The following is a 19380-nucleotide window of genomic DNA, read 5'->3' as shown; positions in this document are numbered from 1 at the left end:
TTTTCGAGTCTCTAATTGCGATTCATTGTGAATCGCAATTACAGACTCGTAAAATAAAATGTACAAATGTGTCTCAGGCACATTTAGCGATTCCCAATGGGATCGCAAATGACCTACCTCATCAATATTCATGCAGTAGGTCGTAATTTGCAAGCCCTTTGGGAATGGCCACAATCAGAGGATGGTGGTCTGTTGGGGACAACAGACCACCAAGTCTGTGACTGCTTTTTAAATAACGCAGTATTTTTTTAAATGCAGTCCATTTTCCTTAAAGAAATATGGGATGTATTTAAAAAAAAAAAAGTTTTCTTTTCATTTTTTGAGAGTAGGCAGTGGCCCGTGAGACCACTATGTGCTCTGAAAAAATATTTTCACTTCCATTCACAAAAGAGCAAGGCTCCCGTGGGTACCCGTTCCCGGTTGCTGATGGGTTACTACTAGCTTGAAGTTGAAGGTAACTATAATTGTTTTTGACCATTAAAAACCATCTTACATACAACTAGGACTCGCTATTTTGAAAGGACGCCTTCCGCACTCCCCTTTCAAATAGTGACTCACAAACCTATTTCGCGATTCGTTAAATAGATTACTGAATCACAAAATGGCATTGGTACATGCCAAAATGCTATTTTCATGTCGATAATGGCCCGATCTTGTGAATCGGGCCGTTTGCGACATGAAAATAGCTACATACATCTGGCCCTGAGTTGCTGCTGTCATGGCCCATCACTGTCCGATCGAGACACACAGACAGGTTACCATTAAAACAGACAACAGGTTTGGTTTGATTACTTTGCCCTATGCGCTGATTGCAAGCACTGGCGGTTTTATGACAGACTTGCTAAAATCAAAAAAATGGAAATTAAATAAAAAAATAAACAGAGTTCTGGAGTGTGAAAGAAACACAAGATTAAAAAAATGAAAGTAAAAGAACACAAGGGAAAGATGATTAAAGGGAAGGAAATAGTGATAGGGAGGAAATAATGCAACTGGAGAGGGAAGTGAGGTGAGTGTGTTAAAATGGGAGCGAAAGCACAAGGATATTGGTGAAAGGGAACATTTTGCATTTTCAATAATAAAACTTTTCCAAGCTTCATTAAGGCACAGCGCAGTTTACCACGGACATCAGTAGCACAAGGTGTAACGCCGCGCTCTGACGCGGCGTCTCTTTCTGTCCTCACGGGTGGAACGCGCTACCAATATTCGGAGCGCCGTTCCCCGCGTTTTTTGACTATGCTTTCTGGGAAGCATATATTTCGCTTCCGGACGCGCTACACTTACTTGTAGCCTTTTTTCTTCTTTTGTTGTTGGTGGTGGGTTTTTTGTTGGTCCTTTTGCCTGTCTCTATCCATGTTGTGTCCATCTTGTCTTCTTCGTGTTTTTGTCCCAGAATGCTCTGTTTTTCTTTTATACTACTTCCTTTTTCCTATACTGGTCTATGGGCTTTTCCCAATCCAAGATGGTGTTACTTCCCTTTCCTGTGATGTCACTTCCCTTTTCTCAGTATATAAGTCAGTCAGTCTTGTTCCTCCTTGCGTTGCAAACACTTCCTTCTGGTTGTGCTGTTCGCTCTTGTTCTTTGTTCCTGCTTTTTTGCCTTGGGAGTTTTTTGCCTGTTCCTTGTTCCTGCTTTTGCCTTGGGAGATTTTTGCCTGTTCTTTGTTCCTGCTTTTGCCTTGGGAGATTTTTACCTGTTCCTTTTTTCCTGCCTTTTACCCTGGATACTGCCTATTTTTGTTTCCTGTTGTCAAGTCCTGTTTTTTCTTGTTTTCCTTCAGGAGTTCCTGTTAGAGGTTTTTTCCCCAGTGTTGGGTTTTTTTCCCTCTGGGACTCCTTCTGGAGGGTACGGTCTGCTTTGGCGTAGCCTGTCAAGCAGCACCGTGGCTACTAGAAGGGGACGCCCTTATTTCAGGACCTGTAGAAGACTTGGGGCCGTATTTATACTTTTTGGCGCACAACTGCGCCAACGCAGTTGTGCGTCAAAAAATTAAACGCCGGCTAACGCCATTCCAAAGCGCCATGTGGGTGCCTTATTTATGGAATGACGTTAGCCGGCGGAGCTGACTGGTGTGCGTCAAAAAAAATGACCCACACCAGGCAGCGCCGGCGTAGGGGAAAATGGAGCTTAGGCGTCAAAGAATGGGGCAAGTCGGTCTGAGGCAAAAAATCTGCCTCAACCCGATTAGCGCCATTTTTTTTTACTCCCACTCTCCATTGACATGACTCCTGTCTTAGCAAAGACAGGAGTCATGCCCCCTTGCCCAATGGCCATGCCCAGGGGACTTCTGTCCCCTGGGCATGGTCATTGGGCATAGTGGCATATAGGGGGGCACAAATCAGGCCCCCCTATGCCACAAAAAAAAAAAAAAATACTTACCTGAACTTACCTTAAGTTCCCTGGGATAGGTCCCTCCATCCTTGGGCGTCCTCCTGGGGTGGGCAAGGGTGGCAGGGGGTGTCCCTGGGGGCATGGGAGGGCACCTCTGGGCTCCTTCCGAGCCCACAGGTCCCTGAACGCCTGCCCTGACCAGACGTTAAGAAATGATGCAAAAGCGGCTGGACGTAATTTTTTTGACCCGCCCACTCCCGGGAGTATAAATACGGCGCACATGCCTCGGAGTCATTTTTTTTAGGTGAACGCCTACCTTGCATATCATTAACGCAAGGAAGTTGTCCACGCAAAAAAATGACGCAAACTCCAAGATCTTTGGCGCTAGACGGGTCTAACGCCAAAGTATAAATATGGAGTTAGTTTTGCGTCGGATTTGCGTAAAAAAAAATTACGCAAATCCAGCGCAAACAGAGTATAAATATGCCCCTTGGTGTATTCGCCAATCCGAAATCCAGAGGTGAGAAGTCCAGCGCAGTACGTGACACAAGGCTCCCTAATTTGCATAAGGCTACATATGTGCAAGGTTGCCCCATGATCAGTGAAACTTAGAGGTGGGATAGCCAACAAATTATCAGAGGAAGCAAGAGCTGACCCACAGGAGTCGCTTTGCTCCAAGAGTGTGTGCACAAGATAAGCTATAACAATTTGGCCATGTAAACCATGCAAGAAATATTGTGTCAAAATATTACAAAATGTATTCAAAATGTAAGATAGTGTAATTCTATAACATTCCTGAGAGTATCTGAGATTATACCACTGCATTGAGTGCCATTTATTTAAAGTGATAGTTTTCAAACATCAACTTAGAAAGTTCCTGCCCTCTTCCCTGATGTCAATGCCATTCATGAAGAGATACACAAGTCATTTGTTCTGAATATGTGGCCTATATTGTTCTTACAGCTGAGGTATCATCATATTCGTATAAATCATGCAGTTTTTGTACAACAGACTTCCTGATCTCCCATAAATCAAAATGTGCTCAAGTGAGAATGAAGAAAAATGAAGTTTGGTGAAATAAATTATTTGCCTAGTTTCACGTAATTCAGTCAAGTGGAGAAGCCAGGATTGATCCCAGGTATTCTGGTTTCACATTGTGCAATTCAGACCCTGGATCTGTATTTCTCTTTATCACCTTTTTTTTTTACATTTTATTATAAAAAAAACTTTAGCCTAATTTTAGGGAAGTGGTGCTGCAGCATATGCAGCACCACTTTTCTTGCACCCCTTAGTGCCCCCCTAACGCCATGGTGCAGTTTAGGGACAATAGCGTTATAATTTTTTTACGCTATTGTAGTACACTGCGGGATTAGTGCCAAAAATGTTGGCACTAATCCTGCAAAGTACATAGGGGCCCATTAAGAATAATTGTGTGACCCCTTTTAGCGCATGCTCTGTGCAGGTGTTGGGAATTGCCTCTAAAAATGGTGTAGTGGAATCTCATAGATTCTCCTGTGACATTTTTGCGGTCTCCTAAACAGGGGAACACCTCTCTTGCATACATTATGCCTGGTGCAGGTATAATGTGGCCCAAGGTGTTACAAGGTGGCGCAATGCATGCATGGCACCACTTTGTAAATCTGGCACAGCAAATGTGGCCTCATTGAGCCACACCAGTGTCATAAAAAATTATGCTAATGTGGCACAAGGAGGCACAAGGCCTTCTTAAATCTGGGCATTTGTCTTCAATTCTTTAAGGTTAGAGAGTGGGTGGTAGGCAGAAGCCATAAGAGAGCTCCACTATTTTTGGGCTCGATGGTCGAAGAGGGCAATAAGCTGAGCCAGAGCCAGGCATCTGGCTCCGGACTTTAGCAGCTCTTCCATCTCTAGTAACTGGTTCTGGCAGCTCTCCCTCTGCTTTAAGGGACTTGCATTTTTCTCTTCTGATGTTCACAGAATGGCATCTAAAACCCAGTGCAGTATATCTAAAAGGAAACACTGGATGAAGGTAGAACTGAGGAAACCAAGGGGCATATTTATACTCTGTTTGCGCCGAATGTGCGTCAAACATTTTGACGCACAATCGGCGCAAACCCTGCCCCATATTTATACTTTGACGTCCGACCCTGCGGGCATCAAAATTCCACCGTGTGCATAATTATTTTGAAGGGGGAACCAGCCTTGCGTTAATTATATGCAAGGTAGGCGTTCCCTTCCAAAAAATGACTTTAAGACCTGTGCCCCTTATTTATACTCTGATGTCATTTTGACGCACAGGAGGGGGTGGGCCTTAAAAAACGACGCACAGCCTGATGGGCGTCGTTTTTTAACGCCTGGATCAGGGCAGGCGTTAAGGGACCTGTGGGCTCGGAAGGAGCCCAGAGGTGCCCTCTCCTGCCCCCAGGGACACCCCCTGCCACCCTTGCCCACCCCAGAAGGACACCCAAGGATGGAGGGACCCATCCCAGGGAAGTAAAGGTAAGTTCGGGTAAGTATTTTTTTCAGATTTTTTTTGTGGCATAGGCGGGCCTGGTTTGGGCCCCCCTACATGCCACTATGCCCAATGACCATGCCCAGGGGACATAAGTCCCCTGGGCATGGCCATTGGGCAAGGGGGCATGACTCCTGTCTTTGCTAAGACAGGAGTCATATCAATGGAGGTTGGGCGTAAAAAAAAATGGCGCAAATCCGGTTTGAGGCCTGAATTTTGCCTCAGACCTGACTTGCCCCATTTTTTGACGCACAACCCCCATTTTCCCATACGCCGGCGCTGCCTGGTGTGAGTCATTTTTTTTGACGCACACCAGTCCGCAGCGCCGGCTAACGTCATTCCATAAATAAGGTGCCCCCATGGCGCGTTGGAATGGCGTTAGCCGTCGGTAACATTTTTGACGCACAACTGCGTAGCCGCAGTTGTGCGTCAAAAAGTATAAATATGGGCCAAAGTAAGCATGGCTGACAACATTTCTGATTGCTTATTGTTAGAAATGAGGCTTCTGATTGGCTAGGGTATGCACCTAAGCCAGGCAGAATCCACCACTAGTCAGGGTAAGCTAGTTACACACCTAAGATAACCTGTGCTCACCCTCTGGTAGCTAGGCGCAGAGCAGGCAGGCTTCTTATAAGAGGTAATGTGTAAAGTATTTGTGCAACACACAGACACAGTAACAAAATGAAAACACCACAAAAAATCCTCCACCCAGGTTTAGAAAAATAGGGATTATTTATATGTGTACAATGAGCCCAAAACAACAAAAATCCAATTAGTGAATCACCAGATATTACTTTTAAATGGAAAAAGGAGAAAGTAGTGCTTAAAACATCATTATGGACTCAGTTCATGTTATCATTGTGGCTGTAGTGAGTGCACAATCACTAATAGAGTGATTCAGAAAGTCGACTTGCTACAACCATAGTGCAAACACATTAATGTAGTTCTTTGTGCCTGAAGCGGATAGTTTAGATCAAGCAAATTTGCAATGCCCTGTGAATAAGGCAGCACGGGTCAATAGAAAGCACCCTGTGGGGCCCCACCGCACGAAGTGCCTTAACTAATGTTGCTTCTAGAGCAACTCACAGCGTTTGGATATGGTGTCGCACTCAGGCCTCCCAAGATTGAGTTGACGTAGATACCCCTGGCATCATTTGACCAGCACGCTTGATGGGGAGTGCTGGACAGAGGGATTCCCTTTGTGCAGCATGGAATATGGCATGCCTGCTCAGCTGAAGGGGCTGCGCTGAGGGGGTTCTTGCAGTGCAGTGGTAGTCAACAGGTGATTGTCACGTCCCGCCGTGCGACATTGGTTAAAGGGGGTGAGCGGGCTGATTCTTGCACCTCTGTGTTGGGGGGAAGGCAGTCCCAAGCAGGATAGAATGTAGAGCAGAGCCTCTGCTTCAAAACAAACATGGCCAAACATGGCCCAGTGCAATAGTTTCTCACACAAGGAAGTTTCTCTCCCACAGTGGCTCACTTATTGTTGCAGGAAAACTTTGGAAGGAATGGAGTGAACGAAGCAAGTAGTGAGGTCTTTGCTGTTTCTGGGACCTTGGGGAGGACAAGGGGTAAGTCAGCAAGCCCTTGGGGTCACTCCAGTTTTAGTCCTTGGTTCCTTTTAGCAGGGCAGAGGTCAGCAGAGAGCAAAGCAGCTCTACAAAGTAGGCCAGCAGTCCCCTAGAACAGTCAGACACAGTGTCTTTGATGTGGGGGTGACTTCAAAGCAGTTCCCTGAAGTGCATAGGTCCCACTTCCATCCCAGCCCTGACTCCAGACTATCAGTTGGGGGTAATCAGCTCTTTGTGTGGGCTCAGGCCACTACCTTTTGAAGCATGCAGATGAATGCAGATGTAGTTGAGTACCATGTGTTGTGGCGGTCTGGAGGGAATGCACCAATGTAGCTGTCACCTAGCCCAGTCTATAGGTGTATTTAAGACAGGCTGTGAGGCATACAGAGCAGTAACAGCAAAGAAATGCCCACTTTTTAAAAGTAAACAAACACATTTGATGGACAGAATGCGGAACCAATCAATCATTCACCCCCAGTAACAGATCAATTATTTTGCTCACCACCCCACCCTATTTAGACTCAGCCACATGCAAATCAGTCTTGACCCTGTTCCCCATGGGAACAGTCCAGCCCGAACTGCCAGGCCAGGTCCTTGCTCACTGTGCCACTGGTTTCAAGCTAGCCTGGCTGATGAAGGGTGATACCCTCGAAACCGGTCCCAGGATGCTTGTTTTTGGTCCAAGGAGGACCTGCCTGGCATTTTGGGCTGGAATGTTCCCATGGGGACCAGGGTCAAGACTGATTTGCATTTGGCTTGGTCCAAACTGGGGTGGCATGGTGAGCAAAGTAATTGATAGATTAAACCCAGATCTGTGACTGGGGCGAATGTTTGATTGGGTCCGCATTTCGTCCATCATGCGGACCATTCCGCATTCTGACCCAGATGTGGGTCCCGGGCTCACTATAGTCCAGTTCCCCACATACCCCTCCCTCCTCCCTGTGTATCACCCTGGCTCCCTTCTTGATCCATTTTCTTCCTACTCCCCTTTCCTACTCCCTTCTCTCCCTACCTGTTCTATCTTCTCTGCCTCCTCTCCTCTGCCCACCTGAGGTTTACCTCCCTTCGCCTCATTCCCCTTCTTGTCCCTCCGTCCCTTCCCCCTCTTCCTCTCCCACCCCTTCTGCCCCCTTTTCCCATTATTAATGATGTTGAATATAAACCCACACCCCCCAACGCTATTCTATTCTACCCTTTTGTGACTCTCTTTTTTTGCATGTGTTCACTGCATGCTCTTATTGTTGGGTTGCTTGATCCAATCTTGTGGTACACCTGCACTGTTATTGGAAGTCACCTTTTGTATTTTTGCAGTTTGGTATTCTGTACCTTTGTAGGGCCTCATTGTTTTTTATATTTTCCTGATATTTCAATTCAATAAACAATTGTAACAAAAAAAGCTTAGAAAGTAATTCAAAACAATGAAAGTTAAAGGGATGTTATAGTTAAGTGAAAAAGTCAGTTAAAACATACCGTTTTAAAGCACTCAGGGGCATATTTATACTCCGTCTGCGCCGATTGTGCGTCAAAAGTTTTGACGCACAATCAGCGCAAACGTTGCCCCGTATTTAAACTTTGACGCCCGAGCCCGCAGACAACAAAATTCCGCTGTGTCCGTAATTTTTTTGATGCGGCTATCCGCCTTGGTTTAAATATATGCAAGGTAGGCGTTCCCGTCCAAAAAATGGCTTAAAGGGCCGTGCTTCGTATTTATGCTTTCGGGCAAAAATGACGCACGGCCGGGAGGCGGAGCCTAAAATGACACACAGCCCGATTTGCATCAAAAATTAACGCCTGGGTCAGGGCAGGCGTTAAAATGGGGCAAACACACCTGTATTTTATCAAAACACACAGAACAAACAGCAGAGCCTCAGAGCAGCAACAGGGAGCCATGGAGGTGATTCTACTCCAGCATGCACGCAGACGCAGAGCCCAGCAGCACTAACAGCAGCTACAACAACACCAGCAGGGACCCCAAAGGCAGCGCAGAAGGCAGGAGAGGATATTCTGCCCAAGAACAACCCTTCAGGGCCCCAGGGAACACGACATCATCCAGAGGTACCGGTTGAACTGGCAGGCCATTCAGCAGCTGCTGCGAAACATTGAACTGCAGTTGGCCCCCACTTTGGTGACACCCCGCACCATCCCAACAGAAACAAAGCTGCTTGCCGTACTTCACATGCTGGCAAGTGGCTCTTTTCAAACAACTGGTGCCCTGGTTGGCGGAATATCACAACCATCATTCTCCGCCTTTTTGCCCAAAGTACTGGGCGCCATCATTCGACTGACACCCGCCACATCTGCTTCCCTTACACACTGCAGAAGCAGCAGGAAACTAAACAGGGGTTCTACGCAATCAGTGGCTTCCCACACGTCCTTGGTGCAATCGACTGCACACATGTACGCCTTGTGCCACCTGCTGCAACTGAACACCTCTACCGCAACAGGAAGCACACACATTCCATCAACGTGCAGGCCATAGTCGATCACCCAGGATTGATCACCAACATCGTGGCTAAATATCCTGGGAGTGTACATGACTCATACATATTCCGTCACTGCACCATCAATGAACACTTCCAGGATGGACGGTATGGCAATGGACTACTTGTTGGTAACTACAAAAACCTACTTATATACACACTGCACAGCAACCCTCTAGGACACACAACACATACACCACAACAGCAACATGTCGACAGGAACACACTGAGGTCGTGACATCGCTAGCCATGTTTCTGAAGTCACCATTGAACCTGTCACACATCAGAAATTACTGTACAGCCTAATGTTAAGACATCAATGAGTGTGGTTGCCTAAATGTCACCTTGCAAATTGTAAGTGTCCCAATGACCTTTACATTAATACATTGCCTAAGTCTAAAGGTATGGGATGTCCAGGGTACTTTGATATGAACGTGTTAACAACTCTTTCAATTTTAACTGTGCATGGAACTATCATCTCACCCCCAGTGAAGACACACGGACACGTGTATCACAAGTCACAATGCTAGGGAGGGCACACTGTACTGAAAATCCCAAAACTTACTGCTGACAAACGGTTAGCAGACCAACACTTGTTCAGCCAAGGAAACAACACAATGCAGATGGTATAGCCTACAAGCATTGGATGTCACATTAGTACACAAAAGAGTCACAGACAACACAAGACAACTACTGTCATTAAAGGTCTTTTCAATAGTGCCATCTACATCAACATGATCCCATTCATTTTCTCTTACAGCTGATCAGGGGTATGGCATTCAGCCATGGATTATGTCACCATTTGGCAACCCGAGTACAGCTGCAGAGCGTGCATACAACGAGGCCCAGAGGAGGACACGCAGCATTGTCGAGCGGACCTTCGGCATCCTCAAGTCAAGGTTCCGCTGCCTCGACATCACTGGTGGTAGCCTCCTATATTCCCCTGAGATGGTCTGTAGGATCATCCTCACATGTGCAATATTGCACAACATTTGTATCAGAAGAAACATTCCCCTCCTGGAACCAGAGCCACACATGCCCGAAGAGGAGGAAGAGGAGGATGATGGCCTGCAACAGGAGGGGGAACTGCAGAACACAGCTGCTGGTATATGCAGGCGGCAACAGATTGTAAATTATTTCTTCTGAATATGATCACCTTCACCACTTTAGTTAACTAATTTAAATAAACACCTATTATAATCACCATATCATGGTCTGGCTATTCCTTTTTACACACCTTCATCTCTACTTATCAGAATAAGAGTGTTGCCTCATGGAGCCTTGCTGAGATACTGAGTAGGACACGGAACATCCCAGAGCTTATGTGATGCCTAACATACAATGGTCACATACACACACACTCTTAATGACATATATCATGTACATATCTCCTTTGAAGGCCTATAGCAGAGGACCACAACTATTTCACACATACATGTTGAAAGCAAGGTCCAACGCAGCATATGGCACACAACTATGACACCATCACTCAATAAGGGGAAAACAAGCCTCATACATGAGGCAGTCAATGTGCTTTCGCATCACTAACAGGAATGTCTGACAAGACCCTTGAGAGCAGTTAGTCCAACTGCATCCAATATTTGCAAGGAATATCTGTGACTAGAGTTCCCTAGAAGCAGACAGCACAAGTGCCACTCATATGACATGCATTGCGCACATGACATTCCATGTACATGTCAGCCCATTTCCTAACTCCTGACACACCCATGCACCTGGTCACAACCCACCTGTCGGAAGAGGTCCCTGGAATACTAATATGTGTACCCTGATAATACCTCCTCTACAAACACAGACCAACATTAGCAAACCAGTGTGCTACACCCTTTCCTAAGGTATGCCATTGCCAAAGAACATCTGACTGCCTGGACGTCAGGTCAATTTATACACTGTCTTCTAGTTTCAAAGCCCTGTTAGCACATGTAGATTGCTTCCCCTTGTGAAAATGTCTGTTGGCCCTTAGAATGCAAGTCTCACCTACAGGACTGGTGAGAAACAGATGCAGCCCACACCTGTGATCACCTCCATGCACACCACCCATTACAAAAAGCACTGCCCCTGATGATGCCTGGAACAACATAGGAGTTGCCATTATGTCAAATACATCGTCAACCATTGACAGTAATTAAGCCGTGTAACATAGCCCTTGGGTTCATTTGTCACCTTCAAAAACACAGGACATACACAGATTGACATGTCAACTGTCTAGTTTGTCCTCCAAACAGTCTCAGTCAGACCTCTGATTATGTAACTGGTCCAGTAGCTGGCTCCTGAATCATCTTGCATTCTGTCAGCCTGACTGGCAACTGTCTGTGCGTCACACTAAAGTGTCCCTGTGTCTACATATGTACCACATTTGCGTTAGCAAACCTGCCATTCATCAGGGGGCATTGAGCATGGGCTTCTACCATGCATACACAAATACATTGTATAGCATCAACTGCCTTTTAATTGTACCATTTGAGTTAAATCCTCTTGGAAATGCAAAATTCATGGCCCACCCCTTTTCTGGGTTGCATTTATGCATGAATGACAAAGTGTGACAGTGTCCCAGGGTCATAGGCAGGGCTTGGGTACGGGGCTTTCAGCACAACCAGCAACCTCTGATAATGTACATGACTAATACACAAATGTCGGAACCATGACAGTTCACACACAGCATCACAGTGCGCACAACAAAGTGTTGGGCCGTGTGTGGTGAATAGCTGCGAGAATAAACAGCACAGAGGCTATGATGTTCCCAGATGCAGTGGGAAGTGCAGAAGCCAACCTGTGTACAAATGTTGTAATGACACCTGCCGGAACATGACAATTGAGACATTATCTCACTCAGCACACCAAGGTTGCCCTGTTGACTGTCTCATTACACGTCTTTAGTGACAGGGTGGGACCATCCACATGTTGGTTCACATGTCCACATCTACTTTACTCACATTGATCAACAACGGATACTCAGTAGTTACAGGAATAGCTGCCTCTGACTCATAATGAGTACTGGTCTGAACTGTGACAAATTACATCCCAAAAAATCTACAGGATCATCATTGGACCACACACATGAACAAGAAACCTATGTGCAATTGATCACTGGAAATATGTGGACACGTGCTGTCTTGTATGCTGGTCCACCACAGCCACTTGATAGTTGGGGCTTACTTCTATGGCCTCAACTGTGGTGTCATCATACATATGAGATTGACCCTTGTCTGTCTGTGCAAACAACATGGTACCCACTTCCTCAATACATGTGTATGACTCACTGTGGGATTCATCAACTAGTGCCTAGGAAGCTCTTACCAATACTCTAGGACATAGGATGTAGAAATTGTGGACCTTTGACATGAACATGTGTCTGCCATCCATCTGGTGCATGCTATGTCACATGTGGTGTCTACGTGACCCTAAAACTTGGAAGTATACTTTGCGGGTGTTGTTACATGTATGACTAACACATGCCCTTGCTCATTCCAATTTTTACTTGCATCTTAGGGTTGGACACATGGACGTCACATTCATACAACCAAATGTACAATAATGCTTCATGTGATGTACACACAGACCTGGTCAACCAACAAATTATTTGTCAAAGCACACACTTTGAGCCAAAGGCAATTAGGTATTGTACATATGTGCGTCACATTGCTATCCTCTCCTTATGGCAAACATGCACAATTTATGCCACACATATATGTAGGCCACACTTATGACCATCTATGACGTCAGCCAACTGTAAACATACCGTGAAGGTTGTAGTGGATGATGTTCCACTGCAGTATGATGTCACACATGTGAACATACACCATCAACACCATACTGTCTTCAATTAGCCAATCTCCGATGTGTTCCAAATGTAAAATAACCAAAAAAGAAGTAAAAATGCCCCAAACCAGTTAATACACTGTAATTTTGACGTCCCTAGCGGTGTGCGTCATTTTTTGTTTACCAAAATTGTATTTGCGTCATTTATTTTGACACACAGGAGTGAAATATAGCCCGCATCCAGATATTTGTACAGTCCATGTATCATTATGTGGATGCGGGTTAATATTCACGTCTGTGCGTCAAAAAAAATGACGCAAATACAGTTTTGTGCAACAAAAAATGACGCATAACGGGAAAAAGGCGGGACTTTTCATTCAGGAAGTGATGAAATAGGATATCCTGTTTACAGATCATGTACAGTGGGTGTACTTTCACTTTCACTTTGCAGTCTATGATCCTTCTAGACTGGTTGGCTGTGTAGAGAGTGTTCTCCAGAGATTTTGTGCTGTATTTGTCCTGTGTGCTATCTGTAAAGTCCTTTTGTAAAATAAATTTTGTTTGTGTATACTGTAGTACTGTGTTTTGTCTACATTTGTCCATTTATCTTGTGTATTTCTTGTTTGTGGGAGTCTGTTGTGGGTAGTGTTAATTTGGGGATAGTTGGGCTCTTTTAGTGGTTAAGTTTACTTTTTTTTCTGTCGTTTTACCCCTACTTTCACCAATTTCCCCTTTCTATTTCTTTTACCCCTATTCCTTCTCTTCAATTATAAGTATGTCTGGTAGGCCACGTCTTGGCAGGATGGGGGGAGAGGAGTTGGGGGGCTTCATCTGGCTGGTGACACATTTCTTGCCCTCATGATCCAGGCAGGGGGCAGGGTCATACAGGGGTACCCGACAGATGCGCGCAGAATCCGGTGGGGAAAGGTGCTGAATCACCTGCAGCGTGTGTATGCCAGCCAGAAGAGTGACCACCAGCTGAAGCACCAGGTGGGCTGACCTCATCACCAGGGAGCAGGATCTCTTGGACCACCTGGGAATCATGATTGGTGGCACTGTTGGTGAGTACGACTATTGTTATTGGGCACAAATAAATGCTCTGTAGTGACATCAGTGGATTAGTGCAATGTCTGCCAGCTAACTTGATGACTGTGTGTAATGCTGGGGACATATAAGGGGATCATTGATGCACTATGGCAAGGATCACAATTGCTAGCTGTCAGGTAGCAGGTGCTCATCAAACTTACAGGTAACTTTACCATGTAGGAAAGTGGTGCAGCCTTTCTGTCAGCACAGCTAACAAAATAGGATCCAATCATGTCTATATAGGGTATTATTGACAGAGAAGTACAGATGTACCAACATTTAGGCCAACTATGTTGACGCAATTGCTAGACTGACTTTAGAATCACTACATGATGCTGAAAATGAGTGCTGCCTTCACGACAATTTATAATAGCAAAGTGGCTCAAACATTGGTCTCATGTGAGTCTGGTGAGTGTGGAAGGAAAGCGTTCACAGAAGTACTATTATTGTGTGGGATTATTGTGTTTCTTAATCTTTTTGGATAAATGTCAGTTCATGATTTGAATACATTGTGAAAATGTATAAGGTGCCCTCAGCTAACATCGTGAGATGTTTGTTGGAATCGGTTGAGCCACAATCCAAATATGGATGGCAGTCCAAGTGTATTCATATGGCTTTACATCTCCATGGTTGGTGCAAATTACCATAGCTGGGCCACATCAATTGACTATACTGTAACAACAGGATGGCTTACAGGAGTCCCTGCCCCTCCCTCTGTACATTGGGCCTATGTGCACTTAGGGCCATATTTATACTTTTTGACGCACAACTGCGCCAACGCAGTTGTGCGTCAAAACATTTAACGCCGGTTAACGCCATTCCAAAGCGCCATGCGGGCGCCTTATTTATGGAATGACGTTAGCCGGCGCAGCTGACTGGTGTGCGTCAAAAAAAATGACCCACACCAGGCAGCGCTGGCGTAGGGGAAAATGGAGCTTGTGCGTCAAAAAATGGGGCAAGTCAGGGCTGAGGCAAAATATTGGCCTCAACCCGATTTGCGCCATTTTTTTTTACTCCCAACCCCCATTGAAATGACTCCTGTCTTAGCACAAACAGAAGTCATGCCCCCTTGCCCAATGGCCATGCCCAGGGGACTTATGTCCCCTGGGCATGGTCATTGGGCATAGTGGCATGTAGGGGGGCACAAATCAGGCCCCCCTATGCCACAAAAAAATAAAAATACTTACCTGAACTTACCTTAAGTTCCCTGGGATGGGTCCCTCCATCCTTGGGCGTCCTCCTGGGGTGGGCAAGGGTGGCAGGGGGTGTCCCTGGGGGCATGGGAGGGCACCTCTGGGCTCCTTCCGAGCCCACAGGTCCCTTAACGCCTGCCCTGACCAGGCGTTAAAAAATGACGCAAAAGCGGCTGGACGTCATTTTTTTTGACCCGCCCACTCCCGTGCACCATTTTTGCACGGGAGTTTAAATAAGGCGCACATGCCTTGGAGTCATTTTTTAGACGGGAACGCCTACCTTGCATATCATTAACGCAAGGTAGGTGGCCACGCTAAAAAATGACGCTAACTCCAAGATCTTTGGCGCTAGATGGGTCTAACACCAAAGTATAAATATGGAGTTAGCTTTGCGTCGGATTTGCGTAAAAAAAAACGATGCAATTCCGGCACAAACAGAGTATAAATATGCCCCTAAATGTGTCATGGCCACAAGGCATGTTTGACTGGTAATGCAGTCCTCAAGTAACCAGGCGTTGGATGTTTCTCTTGGATGCACATGATGAGACGATTACACTCCACATTTTTTAGTGCTCACCAATTATGGGGCAAGTTTGCAACCACATGATAGTTAGGGCTAATGTATGTGTGCAGATATGTGTGTAACTGTCACAGGAGACCCATGCTATGTACAAGTTGGCCGTGAAATATCAGATGCAGTACCATCATGTCTGAATGGCTGCCATTTACTTATTCAGCCTACACATTGTAAATGATACTGAAAATGTTGCACTGTGCACAGATTTTGAGCACATTTCTTCCTTCCATACCTTACAGGTGGACTGGCGCCCTACACTGTGGGAGAGGTGGCAACATTTGAGGACCCCGACCACTACAGTAAGTGTTGATATGTCTGTTATGTGTTGTGTTTGCTGGTTATGGACTCGTGTGAGTTGGACGCATAGCAAGGTGTGATGCTGTGGGCAAGTTTTTCACTTGTTCCATGAGTGGGAATGCAGTTTTCACATGTTTTGAGTTAGCCAATGCGTATCCAATGGTATCATGTAGGGATTGTAGGAAATCCCTGTAGGCCCCACTGTGAGTACAGGGGATAGTCATGTCTCTGACACTTGTATCACCAAGAGTCGCAATGGAAGTCAGCCCCTATTTAGTCAGCCTGTCAGACCCACATTCTCTAAGATTGGTTGAGCTAATAGCTTCCCAATAGACATCTGCTTCACTATTTACCTACGTAATTTTGAAACAGTAGGTAGAACCTCCTAGCATCATGTACTTCCATATGTAGTGCATCAAGTCTGTGGAACCTGAGTGTAATGGCCTAGGTGTGCATGCAATTCATGATCATGGGTGTTCTAGCAACTCTGTGTCTGATGTAAGTCAGGCCTCACTGGAAGTATATGTTGTGCACTAAGTTCTGATTTTCCTGACATGTCTGACCCTATGAGTGCTCTAGGGTTTGCTGACTCCAAAATGTAGATAGACCTTACCTGTGGTGTGTCTGTAGAGACAAACATGTGTGGAGTTGCCCATACACTCCTTGGTGTACATGTTGTTGGTAAATTATAGTTGTGTATCCACCGCCCCCCCTCAAACACGGCCATGGGTTTGTGAATGGGGTACCTAGTATTGATGCTACCAGTATGGTACACATACCTGTGAAGAAGTGACGGTTTGGTGGCATAGTAGTATACACACTCAGGTTTGGCACTTGGTACCATACTGGAAAGTCCAGTTACAACTTGCAGACCATGTGGCTTTAGTTTTGCTTTCCGTACACTGACATTTGTAGCCCAGCTCTTGGTGGAGGATATGCAGCATAATTCTTAGATATTAACTGTCAGAACTCAGATTGCAAGTCAAGGCCAGTTGTTACCCTTCTTGTGGGTTATGAATGTGCTTTGTGTGATGTGACCTTTGTTGTCTGGCCTGCCATGTACTTCCTCAGGGACATTCGATGCTCTGGATCGTGATATGAGCTGTTAGAAGTACAGTAGATGTAATGTCTGATTAACTTGCTGTGCTGTTGCACACAATGCAGTTACTAATGTGGCATATTTGTCTTCACAGCAGCTAACATGACTCCAGACCTGGTCCGTGAATTTCAGCGTCGGGCCATGCGATACCAGCACATCCTGCTGGTGGGGTTGGGGTTCCGGAGGATGGCCCGGCGATATCGCCATGAACGTGCCTCCAGGGCATGGCGAGCCTTCCCACAGGGTGGGCCTACTGTGCCCACCACAGAAACAACCACCAATCTGAGCCAGGTGGCCCCACCCACAGCTGCCTCTGTTGAATCTACATCTGCTGGACTTCCTGGCCCCAGCATTGCCACCAGTGCAGGACAGCCCACACAGAGCTCCTCCACCGGCACCCAGACTGACACTGCTCCAGCTGTTGACCCTGCAGCCTTCAATAGACTTGAAAACAAGATGGACAAAGTGCTGCGCAAGGTGAGCCACCTGAGCCGGGACATGCAGCACATTAAACGGCGGGTCAAGGATATAAAGAGGACCCTCCGGAGGGCCAACCTCTAGACAGTAGAATAGATGGACATGATACCCTCCCCTCCCTCCTCCTTCCTTGTTCTTATGCTTAGTGGGCTTAGGGGGCTTAGTGTTAGCTTAGTATAGGCTGTTAGTTTAGTCAGTGTTAGTGTGTGGGGGGTAGGGGGTCCTGCTTGTTTCTTTTTTGACTTATTACATGTGTGGGTGGGTGGGTGGGGTTGGCTATGTTGGGGTTCTTGTGTGTAAAAAAAAAAGAAAAAGCAAAAAAAGCAAAAAACATAAAAAAAAAATACCAAAAAAATATATATTTGTTTAGGATTGTATAGTATGTGTTTAGGTTAGTATGTGTTGTCCTCAATGTGTCCCGTCTCATAAGGGGGGTGGGGGGGTAGATGTTTAGAACGTTTTGTTACATGTGATAAGTAAGTGTAGCTTAGGTTAGTTAGGGACAGTTGTGGGTAATGAGTAGTCAGGGTAGATTAGGGTAGGCAAGATTTTTCCTTCAGTTTCCTCATCTATGGTTAGCTTTTAATAAATATTTGGTTACCACTTAATAGTATGTGTTGAATGGTACTTGATCGTGGGTTTGGATTCCGTGTACATCTCTTTTGTACTATAACATCTGTGTCCAATGCTACAAACAAATCCCAACTGAGCTGTACAATTGGCAGCTAACCCAGAGCTACCTTGCAAAGTGTCTACCCTTTGTTGCAACCACCAATCACAGTTAATATGGATGACAATGTGTTTCTGTTGATAAGTGTGTTTTCAAAGTCACTAACAGTGCTTCCAGACTTGATATTGGGGAAACAGTTTTAGGTCTGACTGCAGTGTGATGATCATGCACACCCTTATAAGATGAGTTCTCATTGGCAATCTTGTATTCTTGTCTTCATGACCCTCATACATCATTTGTGACACAGTTCGGCATGATTACCTATTTGTATGTTAACTCAGACACCTTCATTTATGCAGTTTTGTTTTTAATTTACTTAGATTAGTCTGGCATGTTTATTGTGTTATTTTTACACATTGACAACATTTAGCGGGCACTATTTGATGACTTAGTTATCCACTGAGGAAGCATTCTTCTGTCCAACACAGCATGATGGTGTATGGTTTCTCACTTCATCTGATTATTCCCTCAAGATGGGCAGAGTATGATGCAATCATGGTCACTGTGCAGATTTCTCTAACTACATAATATCTGGACAGTTGTATTGACAAGCTACGTTATTTGACAGTAGGGACATTTCAATTATCTACTGTGCAGTTGATATGTCACATTACCCAGAGACAGATTTGTTGTGTAAGTGCTATTTATTGAAAAGTGCTGTAGTGCTATATGTACATTGTCCATGATTGTGAGTCCATTATAGTGATATCTTCCATTGTGATCCAACACAAGGGTTTACCAAAATGCTTTTGTCATGCTGGGGTTGCTGTTTCAGACAGTGCAGAGGGACAGACTTAGCCAATGAGTAGGAGAGAGACAATCACTGGGCTGGGTGACAAGTTATACAGTGGTTAGCAGAACAGTGCTTGAGTACAGTTGTTGTAAGACTGTCATGTTTCAAAACGCAGGACTTTGGTAATAGTTGGCCATGTGGCAGGGACTAGTGCTTCCGGGTCTTTTTCCTTGTGAATGTGTTCTGTTCCATGTCTTCTTCTTCTGATGTGTGTGTTGCCTTCTTTGTCCGTGTTGTTGTTGGTTGTGAAGGGGCAACACACACCTCAGTGTTGGAAGACGTGGAGTCAGACATCCCGGTCGCTGCTCCTTGTGAAGGTCTTAAGGGCAGTACTGCTGCAAGGAGGGCCTGCTAGTTCTTGAGAATTGCAGCCACATCACGATGGTAGGCAGCCAGGTCGGCTGTGAGGGGTTCAATGTTGCATTCGTGCACGCGTTGACAGGATTGCTGTTGTAGGTGTTGGGTCAACTGTATTACAGC

The sequence above is a fragment of the Pleurodeles waltl genome, chromosome 5 (assembly GCF_031143425.1).
Source record: "Pleurodeles waltl isolate 20211129_DDA chromosome 5, aPleWal1.hap1.20221129, whole genome shotgun sequence".
Lineage (NCBI taxonomy): Eukaryota > Metazoa > Chordata > Amphibia > Caudata > Salamandridae > Pleurodeles > Pleurodeles waltl.
The sequence above is the reverse complement of the archived record's forward strand: the minus strand, read 5'-3'. Positions refer to the sequence as shown.